Genomic DNA, 17,053 nt, shown 5'->3' with positions numbered 1-17,053 from the left:
CGTCCTTCCTCTTCTCCCTCTCAAAATTCCTCCCAAAACGATCAAAATTTCTCCCGAATTTTTCTTTTCTTTCAAAATTCGCCCCCTGAATGATTTCGATAGCTTTGGCTCTCTCCACGGCCGCTTTCAAAGAAGAAATCCCTTCCAGCTGGAGAGTTCTTCTAAGAAAATTATTGGAAACGGCGGAAATAAATTGCGAACATGCGATCTTGTCCCGCACCGAAAAAGGACACTCCGGATATGCTAAACGCGAAAGCCTTTCCAACTCAGCTCCAAAAGCAGCCAGGCTTTCCCCAGATTTTTGTTTTCTATTGGTAAAAAGAGAATAAGAATTTTGAGTAAGAATTCCCTCCCCAAAACGCAACTCGAGCTTTGATTTTAATTCTTCAAAACTAAAAACCTCTACGTCCTCTAACGATTCTAAAACTGTTCGCGCTTCCCCCCTTAAACTCGCGGCCAAAGCTACAGATTTCGACGCGTCGTCCCAAAGGTTCGCGCGCGCGATTAGGAGAAATTGAGAGAGGAACTCCCGCAGCGGAACCGTCCCGTCAAAAGTGTCAGGCTTCAATTTGAAACCCAATTCCGTTCGCGCACGATTCCCGCACGTGTCCCCCGCGGACGCGGCCCCCAATACATTATCGCCCGAGGCTCTATTATTAGAAGGACTTAGCTGGAAATTTCGTAAACGAGAAAGCTCTTCTTCTCTCTGCCGCAACAACATTGCAAATTCCGATTCCCTTCGTGCTTGCTCCTCCCGTATCGCACGCATCTCCTGGAGAACGGCTTGCAGTACCGCCGTCTCCGACATCGTAGATTCAGAAGTCTGCTCTCGAGCCCTTTTCCTTGTAGTGGGCATTTCGGTTCCCTCCTCAACGGAAATATCTCGCGGGCTCGGACGTGTCGGGGTCCTCGAAACCATCCGGACTCTCTCCCTCTCTCTCCTTAAAGCTCGTTCCGATATCCGCTCGTCCGATCCCGGACGAGCCCCCAAAATGTTACACGCACTCCCGATTGAAATAAATTGTAACACCACTGAAAACTCACACGGCTCTTTAATGTAACACAAATACAAGAACACAGTGATAGAATTGCAAGAAATACGTCCGAACAGTTTGACAGCTCGGAATCTAGTCGCAAAGGCACTTGTTTGTAAATAGCAGCCCGTCGTCAAGGAACGCCACGCGGCCTTCTCAGTAATCGTACAGCAGCGCGGGCGTAACAATATATATATATATATATATATATGTATATATGTATATATGTATATATACATATATAAAATTTCGCGGACGTCTTTATGTATGTCCGCGGATTACTCCGTCATTTGTAATCCGATCCTCATGCCACTGGTCTCAAAATTTTCCACTTTTAATGGACTTGGCGGTCATCAGCTCGAATTTTCCATATATAGGTTATTTCAAAATTCATCAGCCCCTCTTTTTTGAAAAACCCTGTATATGAAAAATTCACGGGCAACTGGACGTCTTTATGTTTGTCAGCGCAATAAACCGTCACTTTATGTGGTCTGATCCACTTCCAAATGCTCTCAAATTTTATCACTTTTAACAGAGTTGTCTGCCTTGGTCTCGGATTTTACAAAAACAGGATGTTACATGATCGGCCTCTCCATTTGGAAGGCCGATGCGGCCGTGGGTTCAGTTTTTTAAAATACAGGATCGCCCAAAATTAATGATAAACCCTTAATTTGTGTGCTTGTGTGACATTGGCATAAATTATGCAATAAGTTATTAATACGTAAATTTAAATAAATAAATGACCATTTAGAGCAAAAGATATTTTCAGTTCATATGTGTCAGTTTATTATTCAATCTTTTAACTGAATTTGTGTTAGTTTAGTATTCAAGTATTGATAAATTAAATATTAAAAATGAGAAAAATGTTATTATTGGTCAAATTCAGGATTTAAGGGTGTATCGGACATACAATCTTAGACAAAAGCGCATGAAATTTGAAATACTTAAATATCTATGCCTAACGCATAGTAAATCTAGATGTAAGAAACTTGAACGATAGTTGGAGTTTTATTTTTACTCTTACAAAGGTATTTTTTACGTATTTGCGATTTTTTTCACTTATGAGTTTAAACTTTTAACAGTGAAAATGCACAATTATCTCAAGTTATATTTTATTTCTTTAAAACGGTGTAGTGAAGACAATTGAAACTTGGCAGATATTTTTATCTATTCAAGAAGCACGGTAGTGCCTCGCGCCAAGTGCACTGCTGTGTCTCTATTTACGCAAGACGCCGTTTGCGAGATTTCGTAGATTATCGGGTCTCAGTAACGGCTGAATCGATTGATTTCTAAATAAGCTTAATGAATAGTTTACATTCAATTTATATAACAAAAGTGTTTTTATTTTTTCGCTACGTGACTTGCAAGCGAAGATGTCGCGATTTAGAGTTTCGCATTAAGAGTAAAATATAAAATATTTCTAAGAAATGTCGTAGTCACTTTTATTATCGTCATCGTCGCCCGGGACAGATGATTGGGATTTGTACTTTTGCTTTTTGCGCGATAGATGGTTTTGAACGTGACAGGGGCACGAGAATTGACAAAAAGTGCATGTTCGTGTCCGCGGAAGAACAGAACGAGAAATTATGTGTCTTGATTGGTGGTCGAATCCGGCTGTCGGGGTAATGGTTAATCTGCGGCAAATTTCACGGTGGTGATGTGACAGTTCGGGGTTAGTGACGTGTTGACGTGCCCGAGGTTAATTGTGATTTTAGTTTTATGTATATTATAAATAGATAAATATATTATATATTAATTACATTACGTTCTTAATTAATTAAGAACGTAATAATAAATGTAATAATTAACTTAATAATAACGTAATAATTAACGCATTAATTAATGAATTAATTAATTAATATATTTTGCAGTATTATTGGTGAACAGCTCTATTATTTTTCCATTGATCTTTTGCATATTTAGCAGCACCGGAAGATACGTGTTGAAGACGCACTTAAATATCATAACAAAATAATTCAACTAATCAGAGCAGACTTACAAAAAGCTATTGATTATTATGATAAATTATTTATAAAGTAAGTCAGTTTGTCTTGATTATAGATATTATACGCACGGAATATAACTATATATTTAATAACATACATTTTATATGATGTATAATCTTTAATTACAAATTTTAGGAGAAATAACGTTCCATACGCAAGAATAATGTACATTGCGTATCAAAAGAAAATTAGTGACATGTGCATGATTATTACAAAAGAGGTGTGTGCCCGATTGAAACGAATTGAAGTTGACAGCACTGACAACGTAGAATTGAATTTAGGCAGGACACTATTCGAACTCTTTATCTTACGCTTCAAAGATACGCCACGTGAGTTTATACAATTTTGTTCAACAATAAATCAACACTTTAACTTTAAACATTTTGTGCCGAAGGAGAGTTAGAAAATATGAAGATACAAAATTATTATAAATGGTTCAGGAGTGGTGTCGCACATTGGTTAGAAATTACAGTGTATAAAGCATTTAAATGCGTCGAAGGAGCAGTTGAAATTGATACTTTAGAAGCAATTGACAATACTTGATGACAAATACAGTTCGAGCGCTGTAGATACGTTAACTACGTTTTATCAAATTTAAGTTTTCTGGACGCTGCTAGCGTGGCCGGACGTAGAAGGTTCTTATATGTTCTTAGCAAGAATTATTGATGTAAATTTGAAAATTCTGATATTATGTCCACCCTGCTCAAAAAATCCGATAGAATCAGATAAGAAAAAGTTCTATCTAATTGAATCGTGTTTTTGGTTCGCAAATATTAGATTGCTTATCTGAAACTTATGATAGACTTTTTATCTTTCTGTATCGTATTTTTCGTATAGATTACCTATCGTAAATCTAATTTAAAAAATGTAAACGTTTTACTTTTCTTGTACAGAATCGTTTACTCAATTAAAATGAGTAAATTATAAAAGTAATGTGGCAGTCGCCTTGCACATCGTCCTCTCGTAGCGAAAGAAACTGATTATTGCTTGTCTTAATCGTATTGCGGGTGGTCTTTATATAGCGGGTCGGCTGCATTTGACTCACGAGAGAGTAATCGCCTACCAGCCTATCGGCGGCGCCGCGTACTAACTAAAAAGTTGGATAGAAAATGATAGAAACATATAGAAATTTGATAGAAAATTTATAAAATTCTATCGTTCTTTATCGTATCTCAATTAAACGATTAAAACTTTATCTGAATATGGATACTTTCCTATATGATCTTACCTAATTATCTTACTGAATAGAAAAATTACGATTTAAAGTCTATACAAATAAATCTGAAATTGTTCCTATATGTTTCTATCAAATATATGTTATGGAACAATAATCGTTTTCTATCGTTGTCTTTATAATAAGAGATATTTCAAGGAGGAACAATTATCACAGGCACACAAAAAAAGTGATCCGCCGGACCAGACTAGTCAATCCTTATGTATTTTAACTCGCTGAATCCGAATTCAAGGTCAGAATTGCAAAGTTAGCTCGCATTTTCTAACCTCAAAAAAATTTTTTTTTAATGTTGGTCTGGCGGACCAGACTATATAATCAGTCAATCCTTATGTATTTTGACCCGCTGAATCCAAATCCAAGGTCAGAATTACTAAATTTGCTCCTTTTTTCTAACCTCAAAAAAACTTTTTTTTAATGTTGGTCCAGCGGACCAAAGTAGTCTATCCTTATGTATTTTGATCCGCTGAATCCAAATCCAAGGTCAGAATTATTAAATTTGCTCATTTTTTCTAACCTCAAAAAAAATTTTTTTTAATGTTGGTCCGGCGGATCAGAGTAGTCTATTTATATGTATTTTGACCCGCTGAATCGAAATTCAAGGTCAGAATTACTGAATTGGCTTATTTTTTTCTAACCTCAAAAAAACACCTTGTAAAAGCAGCTTGGATCTTAAATGTATAATTTGGAACGTGCAAGCTTGCGTAAGCACATTATCCGGGGAAAATTCAATACTTATAACATGTCTGAGCTTCTGTGAATGAATAGCGTAGAAAATTCACTCCCTTTTCCTATTATATTTAACTCTTTTATTCTGACCTTGGATTTGGATTCAGCGGGTCAAAATACATAAAGATTGACTGATTATATAGTCTGGTCCGCCAACATTAAAACAAAATTTTTTTTTGAGGTTAGGAAATGCGAGCTAACTTTGCAATTTTGACTTTGGATTCGTATTCAGCGGGTCAAAATACATAAGAATTGACTAGTCTAGTCTGCCGGACCAACCTTTTTTTTTGTGTGTCTGTGTTATTTTATAATTCTGCCGGACAGAACATTCCCAGCAAACACAAAGTTACATGTAACGTGCTTGTTAGTTGTAATTTCCCACTCAACAATGTAATTGTAATATAACACCTGTGTTATATTACAATTACATTGTTGAGTGGGAAATTACAACTAACAGGAACGTTACATGTAACTTTGTGTTTGCTGGGTTCTGTTGTTCTTTATGGTATCCGAATTAAACGATTAAAACTTTATCTGAATATGAATACTTTCCTATATTATCTTATCTGGTTATCTTATTGATTAAAAAAATTACGACTTAAAGTCTATATAAATTATTCAGATAATTCTATATTCAGATAAGGTTTTAATCGTTTGATTCAGACACGATAAAGAATGATAAAATGTTATGTTCAGCAAAATTGCGAAATAATTTTTCCCTGTTTAAAATATCTCCAATTATATAGACAATGATAGAAAACTATTATAGTATATAACATATTTTTAATAAAAACATATAGGGACAATTTCAGATTAATTTATATAGACTTTACGTCATAATTTTTATATTCAGTAAGATAGCCATATAAATTGTATAGGAAAATACTCATATTCAGATAAAGATTTAATTTAGATACGATCGTTTAATTTAGATACGATAAAATACGATAGAACTTTATGTTCGCCGAAATTGGAATACATCTGATAGAAACGTATAGGAACAATTTCAGATTAATTCATATAGAGTCTTATAGACCTTGAATCGTAATTTTCATATTCAGTACGATAAGTAGATAGGATCATATAGAAAAGTAGTCGTATTTAGATAAAGTTTTAATCGTTTATTTCAGATACGATAAGAAACGATAGAATTTTATAACTTTTCTATCTGGCAGGAAATCTAGTGTCCGATAGAAACGATAGATTCAGATAAAATCATATTAAATTTCTATCAAATTTCTATATGTTTCTATCAGTTTCTATCGTACTTTTTGAACAGGGCATTTAAATTACAATTTACGTGTAGTATATATCGTCGTTAATAACAAAATTGGTATAATACATAAATAGGTAAAATTGAAATTTAAAAATACTTTAAACAACTTATAACAAAATAATTGTTTTGCAGGATATTTGTAAATGTTCTATGGCATATGCCGATAGAATGGCAGCAAAAGCGGAGATAACAACGGAATTGGAACAACTCTCGCAAAGTAGTCTTGAAAAAGGTTTACAATTTCAACAGCCTTAACGACGATATATACTGCACGTAAATTGTAATTTAAATAAACATAATATCAGAATTTTCAAATTTATATCAATAATTCTTGCTAAGAACGTATAAGAATCTTCAACGTTCGGCTACGCTAGCAGCGTCCAGAAAACTTGAATTTGATAAAACGTAGTTAACGTATCTACAACGCTCGAACTGTATTTGTCATCAACAGTATTTGCTGCTTCTAAAGTATCAATTTTAACTGCTCTTTCGATGCATTTAAGTGCTTTATACGCTGCGATTTCTAACCAATGTGTGACACCACCACTCCTGAACCATTTATAATAATTTTGTATCTTCATATTTTCTAACTCTCCTTCGGCACAAAATATTTAAAGTTAAAGCGTTGATTTTAACAAAATTTTATAAACTCACGTGGCGATCTTTGAAACGTAAGATAAAGTTCTAATAATGTTCTGCCTAAATTCAATTCCACGTTGTTAGTGCTGTCAACTTCAATTTGTTTCAATCTGGCACACACGTCTTTTGTAATGATCATGCACATGTCACTGATTCTCTTTTCATACGAAATGTACATTATTCTTGCGTATGAAACGTTAATTCTCCTAAAATTTGTAATTAAAGATTATACATCATATAAAATGTATGTTATTAAATATATAGTTATATTCCGTGCGTATAATATCTATGATCAAAACGAACTGACTTATTTTATAAATAATTTATCATAATAATCAATAGCTTTTGTAAGTCTGTTCTGATTAGTTGAATTATTTAATTAAAATAAACAAGTAAAATTAAAATTTAAAAATACTTTAAACAACTTATAACAAAATAATTGTTTTGCAGAATATTTGAAAATGTTCTATGGCATATGCCGATAGAATGGCAGCAAAAGCGGAAATAACAACGAAATTGGAACAACTCTCGCAAAGTAGTTTTGAAAAAAGGTTTACAATTTCAACAGTCTGGTGTTTTGCTATTAATTAACTTTTCGTTTGATACGGATTTTAAAATTGTCTTAGGAATATCTATATATTGCAAAAAGAAATGAGATATCTGTCACTACAAAATAAGTGAAATCCCCACAAAACTTACCTTTTTAAAAAAGATAAAAAAAGCGCCAAGTATACGCGCGCAAAAAACCCCCTCAAAAATATATTTTTATACAAAACGTTCTTAAAAATGTATTCTTGTAAGAGAACAAAAAATATATTTTCTCTACAAAAGTAATGATATGAAGAAAATGCGCCAACTATGAAAATATTAGAACATCTACTTTTACAAATACCTATTTGTACAAATATTACAAATAAATATTTTAATACAAATAAATATTTTACTACAAAAACTTAGCGCCGCTAAACCGAATAATTTGCTTTAACATAAAATCGCTTTTTTACAATTTAACTTATAGACTGAAATAATAATGATAATAATTTAAAATTACAATTTTTTGCAATCGAAATCGTAATGGCGTTATAAACGTATAACATTATACACGCACGTGAGAGAGAAAGAGAGAGAGAGAGAGAGAGAGAATGTACGCACGCATGCATACGAGATTGAAATATTAAAAATTGCTTTTTTATATACTAAACACACACACACACGCGCGCGCGCGCGCGCGCACCCACGCATTCAGATGCACGCACAAAATAAAAAGAAAGAGAGTTAGTAAATTATTCGGTTTACCGGCGCCAAGTTTTTGTAGTAAAATATTTATTTGTATTAAAATATTTATTTGTAATATTTGGACAAATAGGTATTTGTAAAAGTAGATGTTTTAATTCGTATGAACATCCATTTTCATAGTTTGCGCATTTTCTTCATATCATTACTTTTGCAGAGAAAATATATTTTTTGTTCTTTTACAATAATACTTTTTTAAGAACGTTTTGTATAAAAATATTTTTTTGAGGGGGTTTTTTGCGCGCGTATACTTGGCGCTTTTTTTACCCTTTTTAAAAAGGTAATTTTTGTGGTACTAAATGTACAAAAAAATTTAAAACGTTGGTACTATTTCTTCTATATTTTTTTAGCTGTTTCATCCGTCAAGATCGTCCTTTTCCATAAGATAGAAAAGGATACCATGTAAAATTAGTGAAAATTGAAATAGTTATAACTCAGCAATCGTTTAATGGATGCTTTTTCAATTTTTTGCAGTATATTAGGGAAACTAAAAGAACAATTTCACAAATTTTTAGCAACTTTGTACCATTTTGAACTTCAGTCCGATACATCTTTAAGAAAAGATAATTTAGAATTTAAAAAATGTTGTATTAAGGGGCTACATACACCCAGAAATTTTGAAAAAATGGCTTTTTCGTTTTTTGCATATTCGTAAAGTATAAAGTCTTGAGAATATCCTTTACAAGTTTCAAAGTGATCCCTTGAAAATTGTCGGAGATATAGCGAGAAAAGTCCAAGCGCGTTTGACGATGCTGGGGCGCGATGAGCGCCTTCTAATTCTTTGCAGCAGATAGCTTACGCAAGAATATTACGCCGGCAAGCTAGAATCAAAGCCTTTGATGCCGCTACATCTGGGGAGGGTCCACTGTATGGCTCTGGAGTGGATGACTCCATATAAGTTTGAAAAAAAATTATCTACGTTTTGCGACGTTACTTTTCTCGCGTCTACAACTTCGTCGTGCTCGTCACTTCCTTACTATAAGTTGGGCGCCAGGCGCGGAATCCGCGCCGCACAAAAATCGCAAAATGCTCGGTACTTCGCACGACGGCCGAATGTCGGCTAGCCCGCCTCCACACGAAATGGCAGAGGGGCGAGGTTCTTTCTCGGTACGCGGAACAGGAGAGGAGAGGTCTTGTGTGAATAACTAGACCGAATTAATAAATATAATAAGCGTGTATTGAAATTAGGATGGCAACAACGTTGTCATCGAATACAATTTAATCGTTTGACACGACTTTCTGGTACTGACGGCTGTATCGTACTTAACTCGACATTTACAATAGCTCGAAGATTACTTTGTATAGGCTACACTCTACATTCAATAATACGACACGCGACATAACAATAGACGATGGACGGGATAGGCCGCGACGTAACGTGAGCATTCCGTGTAAATATTCTCATCTACGAAAGTTCGTCTCGGTACTGCGCACCTGGCTCACACTCTCGGTATGTGGCAAGTGAATCCCAGTGATATCAATTTATACGCTATCCCTATCTATACGAGGCGGAGATCGACACGGCCCTGCTACGCGGTGACTCGACTCTCGGTATCCCGAATATAATTATCTCACCCACCGAACGCTCGGTAGGGTACTTCGTCTTACGAAATGCCGGGCCGGCCGTCTCCGCCCTTACCGTGTGGTCGAAGTGATGGCCTTACAAGCAGGTTGACGTCGTCGATGGCCGTGGAGCCGCTCAGTAGCTCGTCTCGCCGAACAGTGATGAACCGTGAGCGGTCGGGGGCGCCGCGGACGCCGGCAGCGGCCCGCGCATCGATCGCGCTTCAATTCGCGTACACCGATCGCTAGTCGATGGGGGGTCCTACGCCAGTCCTGCAGGATCTCAGCGTCCAAGGGCGCCTCTGGTCGTGACGCCGCGCCATTTGAAAGATGCGGATTGTATGCCTCGATGTCCTTTCCTGCCGTATCGGCGACTGCTGGGCCGGCTTGGGGTTGATCAGGCCCCGTCCGGCTGATTCCTTGAGGCCGTGGCGACCGCTTCGGCTGGGGGTCTCCTCCACCCTGGTCGTCGAGTGTAAGGGCGCATGCTCTTTCCCCGGCGTCGTCCCCGTCTGCACCGGACTGCTGCTCCTTCCTCTATAATAAGACAGCGGCAGTGTTTGTCCCTCGACTTTCCTACGTACCTCGGTACTGTACGCGAATACTTGCCCTTAATCGCTGTCCTCCGGCTGTCCGGGGCCCCGCCGCTCGGTCGTCTATGCTTCTTATTAATCTTCCCTCGACGGCTGCTCCATTAATCACAAATGGTCATCTTGGCACACCACTTCTCCCGCGGATCGCGACTTCCGCTTGGCGGAATTTTTCTTAGTTGCTAAGACCTACGTGTCTTAGCAACTAAGAAAAATTATTATTCTGAAAAGGAGAGGCCGCTCGTCCCCTCGGGGTAACGAGCGGCCCCAAATGACTTTTCCCGGACGGGCCATCCGTTGTGACTGACGAAAAACGTCACGTCACAGTTTTAACCGAATGTCAAACTTTTAATGCGTTTTTCTCGAAACCATGTTTTCAAAACGCGTGCCAAAAATATCTCGGAAACGGCTGGATCGATTTACTTGAAATTTAGAGAGCTTAATCTACACAAAAAAGGCAGTCTTTATCGTGGAGGTTTTTTTAGAGTTCTTACTTTTTTTTAAGTTAAAAAAACAACCGATTTTTACTCTTAAAAATTGCTTTTTTCTCTAAACGGCTGCCATTTTGCCAAAAATCGATATTTTAAAAATCGGTTACGATAAAGACTAGATAATATCATTCAGTTTAAGAAAATTCTGGGCTGGTTTGTTTTAGATAAGTCCTGTACGAGCTGCAATTGGCACCACAAAGCACCTTTTTTTAACAAGGTCTTGCGACGAGGACAATATCTCTGCCATTTTTTAATATTTTTAGTTCAAATTTATTCTGAAACAGTTCTAAGAATGTATTTTAAAGTAAAGAAAACTAGGATTAATTACATACATTACGTTTCAAAAAAAAAAAAAAAAAAAATCGAGAAGAAGGCTTATTTTTTACGTCTCTGGGTGTATGTAGCCCCTTAAAAATGTTTAAGCATTTAAAAAAATTATTTTAATGGGCCTTAGGAGTCCTACTTAGACCCGAGTAGAAAATAAAAGGCGGCCCTGAAAGGGGCGCGCTAGATTTTTCCCTATTGCCTGATCAGGTCTTGTTAACCCATTACTTCCCAAGCGGACATTTTATAGTCGATTGGTATTCGGCTCAGAAAAGTGATGAGATCACATGAAAAAACTTAAAACAAAATATGCTCTTCTACGTAAAAAGAGTTGCTCTTTCAGATTTCGGGGTCAAAATTTCAAAATTTTTTATTGGAAATTAAATATGGCGGCTCAAAGTTGATATAAATTTTTTCATCGACTATTGACTTTTTATAGTAGAAAACTTCGAAAAATTTTGTCCATGACTGTTGTAAACGATTGAAGTGACGGAGTTTGCCTCTTTAAAGTATAAACTATTATTATTGATTTTTTTAAGTAGTTCAAGTAGTTCACGATGGTGGATGCAGTATGGCGTCCAAATACATGGAAATCATATTTTATTGCGATATATGTGAGGTTTCCGAGGCCGATAAATTTGTAGAGGCTTCCGAAGCGGGAGCAAGCAATGTAATGGCAGTCGCCAAGGTCGCACCACCCAAAGGGCGAAATCGCGGAAATTCTACCGCCTCACTTAGCATAGATGAAAAGCTGGAAAAGCTTACTAAGCAGCTTCAGTCTCTGAGCAGCACGGTGGCTAAGTTGCGTAGAGATCGCTCTTCATCGCGCAAGCGTGATAGTTTCAAGAAAAAGGGCGATGATTCAGCTATGTCTGACAAGCGGTCAGGCTACTGTTTTATCCATCGTAAATACGGCCAGAAGGCAACATTGTGCCGTAAACCCTGCACTTGGGAAGACGAGTCGAGTTCGGTAAACTAAAGCACCCTCCCCGCGCGGAGACGGTCCGGGACGAGGGGTTGACGCAGAGCCGTCTCCATGTTTACGATAAAGCTACCGGTCGACGTTTTTTCGTCGATACCGGTGCGGAGATATCTATTCTCCCCGCGACTCCTCGCGATAGACAGGCTCCTTCCGAGCTCAAGCTGTTCGCAGCTAATAACACTAAAATCGACACGTTTGGTGAACGCCGTCTCACCTTGGATTTGGGTTTGCGTCGGCCCATTGTCTGGAATTTTCGCATCGCTAACGTGCCGTTCGCGATCCTTGGTGCGGATGTATTGACACATTACAAACTAATAGTAGACTTACATCGGCGTCAACTTGTAGACGGTGTTACCTCTCTCTCGACTTCCGGTCGTGTGATCGACGTGCCTGTGATAAAAATCTCCATAGAGTAGATAAGCAGTCCAGGTTCGCGGATATTCTTTCAGACTTCCCTGAAGTCACCGGTTCCGCGCAGTCGGCCCGTCGCATGTGCTGTCGAACATCACATTATTACTTCCGGTCCTCCCACTGCGGAGCGTCCTCGTCGGCTACCCCCCGACAAATTCAAGGCAGCTAAGACGGAAATTAAAAGGCTCATGGAACTAGGCATTTGTAGGCCATCCAGTAGCCCGTGGGCCAGCCCGGCTCATCTAGTTCGTAAGAAGAGCGGAGAATGGCGTCTCTGTGGTGACTATCGTCGCTTAAACGCTATGACCATACCGGATAAATACCCTATTCTGTATTTACATGATTTTTCCGCCAACTTGTTCAAAAAGAATATTTTCTCGTCTCTCGATTTGTTCAAGGCTTATCATCAGATTCCGGTGGCCAAGTCCGACGTTCCTAAAACAGCCGTGATAACGCCGTTCGGTTTATTCGAATTCGTTAGCATGACTTTCGGGTTGCGGAACGCCGCGCAAACATTCCAGCGTTATATCCATCACGCTCTGAGGGATTTAGAATTCGCCTTTGTATATATCGATGATATTCTTATTGCTTCCTCTTCTGAGGAGGAGCATAGGGAACATCTACGTATTGTTTTCCAAAGACTTAAAGAGTTTGGTTTAGTTATTAACCCTTCTAAATGTATTTTAGGTGCCCAACAGATAACGTTTTTAGGCCATCTTGTTGATAAGGAGGGGATCAAGCCTTCTCCGGAGAAAGTGGCCGCAATCAGCAATTTCCCTAAGCCCCAAACGGTGGCTGAATTACGACGTTTTTTGGGCGCCGTCAATTTTTACAGGCGTAGTCTCCCGCACGCAACTCGCGTCCAGGCACCCCTACACACCTATCTTATCGATTTTCGCAAAAATGACAAACGTGAGATTGTTTAGACTCCTGAGGCCGAAACCGCGTTCGTTGCAACAAAGACAGCTCTGGCTAACGTCGCGTTATTGGCTCACCCTTACGCGTCCGCTGACACACGTTTAGTATCAGACGCTTCTGACTTTTCTATGGGAGCCGTCCTCGAACAAAGTTCTTCAGCTGGGTGGAAACCTTTGGCTTTCTTTTCCAGAAAGTTCACTCCAGCGCAGAGAAACTATAGCGCTTACGACCGTGAGCTTACCGCGATCTATGAATCCATTAAATTCTTTCGGCACTCCCTCGAAGGTCGAGAGTTTAAGGTTCTCACTGATCACAAGCCTTTAGTTTACGCTTTTAATCAACGGTCAGATAAAGCCTCCCCGAGGCAAGCGCGTCAGTTATCTTTTATAGCTCAGTTCATTACCTCTATCGAGTACCTTGCGGGTTCGGACAACGTGGTCGCTGATAGCCTTTCGCGTATCGAGGCTCTCCGCCTCCCTGTTGAATTCGAGTTAGTCGATCTGGCCGCCCGGCAGAAAGACGACGACGAACTCAAACATTTGTTGAATTCCGGTTCCTCGTCCCTCAAATTAAAGAAACTCATCTGGGGTTCCTCCAACACAGAGCTCTACTGTGAATTGTCTGGAAACGCTATTCGTCCCTACATTCCGGTATCTCTTCGGAGACAGGTTTTCGACCTTTTTCATAACCCCGCGCATCCTAGCGCTAAAGTAACGGATCGCGTCATCCGGCAACGATACATTTGGCCTAACTTGCATCGTGACGTCGCCCAATGGGCGAGTAATTGCATCGACTGTCAGCAGTGCAAAGTGTCTCGACACGTCAAGCTCGAACCCGCGCAGTTCACCGCTCCGGACGGGCGTTTCGACCATGTCCACGTAGATATTGTTGGTCCGTTGCAAGCAAGTAGAGGGTTTAGTTATTGTCTGACTATTATCGACCGGTTTTCGCGTTGGCCAGAGGCCATTCCCATTGCGGATATTACCGCTCAGACCGTGGCAAAGGTCTTCTATGAGAATTGGATCGCGCGCTTTGGCGCACCCCGTATACTGACTACCGACTAGGGTTCTCAATTTGAATCCCAACTATTCTCATCCTTACTTAGGTTGATTGGTTGCAGACGCATCCGCACAGCGGCTTACCACCCTGCTTCCAACGGCATTATCGAACGTTGGTACCGTTCCTTGAAAGCGGCCATCATGTGCCATGATTCACCTCAGTGGACGGATGTTCTACCTACTGTGTTGCTCGGCCTGCGTACTCACGTACGTTTAGACACCAAGGTTTCTCCAGCCGAATTTCTCTACGGCACGGTTCTGCGAGTCCCCGGAGAATTCTTTCTCCAGGAGGATTTCATACCGGATCCTGAAATATTTGTTAACGATTTCCGACAGCACATGCGTCGGGTTAAGCCTGTTCCGGTTGCGCACCATCATAAGAAGCGCGCATTTTGCTTTAAGGAGTTCTCGATTTGCTCGCACGTTTTCATTCGCAAGGACAACGTAAAGAGGCCTTTGGAGCGGCCGTACACCGGCCCCTTCAGGGTTCTCGAACGAACTTCTGACAAAGTCTACTCCGTAGAAGTGAACGACAGAGCGGTCTCTGTCTCCGTAGAGCGTCTTAAGCCTGCACACCTGCTACCTGGAGATACCGATGAGGTTCCTACGTTGAGCGAGCCTGCTGCGAACGACCAATTACTTAAGCCTTCGTTACCTGCGAACTCTCAAGGATGTCTTAAGACCTATTCCGGACCAAAGAAAGAAGTACAAATCAATTTAGATAAATAAGTTTATTCAGCATTAGTTGTTTAATTTAAACAGTTTACATTAACTTTTAAGATCACGCCCGTGAACCATTGTAATTACTATTCCGGCAACGACCGTTCTTCATGTACTACGTTTAGTATTAATCTGTATTTACTTTTAGTCCTAAGCAGCGTTAGTTTACGAAGTTTTGTATACCCCCGTCAGCGCGATACTTATTGTGATATTATGCTTCTTCGTACCGATGGGAAGTCGTAGGCCTCCCACCGGTCTTGTGTAAGTGCACATGAAGATGTGTACAAGCTTACACTAGCCGGATAGATGCTGCCATCTGACGGGACGGCGCGAGTTCAATATATAATGAATCACGAACACGCACAAATTATTAAAATTAAACTTTTATTGGTGAAGAAATGGCATTACATAACTTTTTGTTTGATCATAACTGCTATCGATTTGAAAATAAACCATTTTTGAAATGACTGATCGAAGTGTATATGTCCTTCTAATTGGAGATTTATTAACTTTCCACACTATTTAATGACTGTGAAGGATATATAAATATGGGTTTGTCTGGATTTAATATATTCCCAGAAATTTGAATAGCATTATTATTTTTATTTGGTGGAATATGAATTTTATCTATTTGTATAATTCAGCCATTTTTAAAACTGTGTTACCTGGTGAATTACATGATAGAATGGCTTCTTTATAGCGTAGCTTTTTAACATGTATCTGTCCGGAGGGTAACATGCGTTTAACTTTTATATCACTAATAGCGGATGGTAATGCAGCCATTTCCTTATTAGTAACCCGAATAGCACTGGATGTTCCAAGGACGTCCATTTTAAGTCCAATTCAGGTCCGCATGTCCATGGACATAAAATAGACATTTAAAGGATATCCATTATTGGAATTAAAACAGATGTTCTATTCAGAACGTTCTATGCTCGATATCTGATTTATGTCCGCACTTGGATCTTACTTTTATATAATTTATCTTTATTATTTTTATTATGTAATCTAAAAGAAATATTGTAAATTATATATATATATTATTTAAAATATTTCTAATTAACATTAATTTATAAATAATAATAAATTATATTATTTTTAATTTTCAAAAGGTTTATTTTAATTGTTCTACTTTTAGATATAATATGAAATATGTAATATGAAATAATACGTATTATTTTTTTATTTATTATTAACATTATTAATTATTGGTATTTTTTTAAATGTTTGTTATAATATATTATTGTTTCTTTTTTGTTTTTTATCGTTTCGTTTTTTTATTTTCGTTTCTTGCTCTTTTTTTTCTTTTTCGTTTTTGTGTGTTTTTTTTTTGTTTCTTTTTCCGACCAAAAGAGTGATACAGCAATTGGTCTGAGTCAACCGCTGTCTCTGACTTAGTTTACACCGAGCACTTGGTACGCGTATCAAATAGTAAATAACTAGTGAATGTGTTTAATCATTGGCTGATCAGCTTAAATTCATTACTTGATACGCGTACCAAGTGCTCGGTGTAAATTAGGGCTCTGTCTAACCAGTAGCATAATGGGCGCTAGACAGAGAAAGAAATTGACCCGGACCGTGTCTCCTCTTTGTCTTTCTGCCGGATACTTTTCAAGAGCTTTTTGCAGGAAATGCGCAGTCCATGCTTTATATCGATAATTTTTACAAAATTTGGATTAACCCACTATTGCAGCAAGCTCTTTGATTGAAAAAGGCCTAAAAGAAATAATCAAACCATAATAAGTCCAAAATTTGGTTTATTTAGGACTTTCTATGAATGTCCGAAAT

General features: G+C 38.4%; 1 protein-coding gene across 1 annotated transcript in view; it reads left to right on the top strand.

Annotated features, from left to right (window-relative positions):
- The window catches only part of LOC118647620 (gustatory receptor for sugar taste 43a-like), an 88,291-nt gene that overhangs the window by 44,365 nt on the left and 26,873 nt on the right, over positions 1–17,053 (top strand). The gene's annotated exons all lie outside the window — the stretch shown is intronic.

This window comes from Monomorium pharaonis, chromosome 10 (assembly GCF_013373865.1).
Source record: "Monomorium pharaonis isolate MP-MQ-018 chromosome 10, ASM1337386v2, whole genome shotgun sequence".
In the NCBI taxonomy this organism is placed as follows: Eukaryota; Metazoa; Arthropoda; class Insecta; order Hymenoptera; family Formicidae; genus Monomorium; species Monomorium pharaonis.
The sequence above is the reverse complement of the archived record's forward strand: the minus strand, read 5'-3'. Positions and strand labels throughout refer to the sequence as shown.